At 40.1% G+C, this 1547-nt stretch overlaps 1 long non-coding RNA gene across 1 annotated transcript in view; it reads right to left on the bottom strand.

The window, feature by feature from the left end:
• Positions 1 to 356: 356 nt before the first annotated feature.
• LOC118407747 overlaps positions 357 to 1547 on the bottom strand; it is a 3361-nt gene continuing 2170 nt past the window's right edge. Inside the window, exon 2 of the long non-coding RNA XR_004830180.1 lies at positions 357 to 1003. This is a non-coding gene — a long non-coding RNA (uncharacterized LOC118407747). The remainder of the gene's footprint in view (positions 1004 to 1547) is intronic.

Here is a 1547-nt window from a genome sequence, read left to right as displayed (position 1 = left end):
AGTAATAATAGGGGAATTTTAAGTAGGAGTTAGTTGGCCAAGGAGTGAACTGACTGGCAGGCAGATAATTGAATAGATTGCAAAAGACTGAAATCCCATGGTACCTTATTTGTCCCTATCTTTTTCATCCAGCTGACATGTCTGCCTGGAGACTACAATAAGCCCTCAGGCAAGAATTTGCAATATATGTGCTTTTTTATAAAAACAGTTGTATCACATACTCTGTGCAATATCTAAACTATGCTGTCACTGTTAACAAATGTATGAATCAAAATGTTCCACTATATAATCAGATACTCAAGACAAATGAAAGAAACAGTAAAATGAAATAAAAACTGCAATGCATACATCACATATGACATTCAGTGAGGCCTGTATTGTTTTACACTTTGCCAACATGATCCTATCAGCATCATGTAATGCTGCATGTTTATCCAAGCAATAATTCATCATTATCTTAACTTCACAGATTGGGGAATTCATAATCTATCATTTCTATATTAATAACAGATTAAAAACAAGCCTATAGTGATCTGGCTAAGAAATCCTTTTCTTTAGAGAAGGGTGAGGGGCAGATGCAAGTGAGGGTTCAAAATACCACCAGTATATGCAGGTACAATTGGAATTATCAAATGGGACCTGTGTAGGTAAATACTGACTGTGACAACTATGCAAAATGTATCACAAATCATAATCCCATGGTTCATACAACCGCACAACACTGAAACACAACTTGCTTCATACTGGAAGTTTTCAGAAGCTATGAAGGTCTTAGTCAGTTAGCAGCCCTTAGGCCAACAGCGATCAGATATAAGAACAAAGTTGTTGTCAATACGAATATTTAAATACAGGTAAGTAAACTTATAACATCCTCTCCAAATTCTCATCTATATTCTAGTCCTCTGCTGCAAAGTGTCCACACCAGCACAGGCTGCCTTCCTCTGTGTCTGAATCCTGAACTTCTTGGCAGGAGTTTGGAGTCCTTTGTGTGATGAGCCAGTTCCTACATCATAAAACAAAAGTATCACAGAGTATTAACCTATGTCATAGTATGTGTGACAAATCGAGCATACCTAAATTTGCGTCTGAAGGGACTACCCATGTGTACTGAAGATTGATAAATATAGAATACAACACAGTGTATTCCGCATCAGCCTAGGTACCAGCCAGACAGTGGGTCGAGTGATCCGACCCGTGGGAAGGCTGGGACTGAGGGTGATACCGAATTCATTGTGTTGTATATTACTTTTATGTCATACCTGGGCAGCGATAATGGTTGATACAGGTGTTCTGGACCAGGTGATAAAAAGCTGCATCACATGGGCTTCAAACTTTTATCACACAGGCTTCAGTCTAGCCTGATTAAATCTCGCTTATAGCAGCCCGCCAAACATCCGCCGGCCCACTATCAGCTTGATAGAGAATAGCCCTTAGTCAAGGGAACTGGGTTTTCCATATATGGATAATGTATGTAATTGCCGGGAGCCACCAGAGCCTGGCTTTCGGTTGCTATGGACTGCGGTGGGTTGCTATGTGGTGATTGACAG

The sequence above is a fragment of the Branchiostoma floridae genome, unplaced genomic scaffold (assembly GCF_000003815.2).
Source record: "Branchiostoma floridae strain S238N-H82 unplaced genomic scaffold, Bfl_VNyyK Sc7u5tJ_1454, whole genome shotgun sequence".
NCBI classification, from domain to species: Eukaryota; Metazoa; Chordata; class Leptocardii; order Amphioxiformes; family Branchiostomatidae; genus Branchiostoma; species Branchiostoma floridae.
The sequence above is the reverse complement of the archived record's forward strand: the minus strand, read 5'-3'. Positions and strand labels throughout refer to the sequence as shown.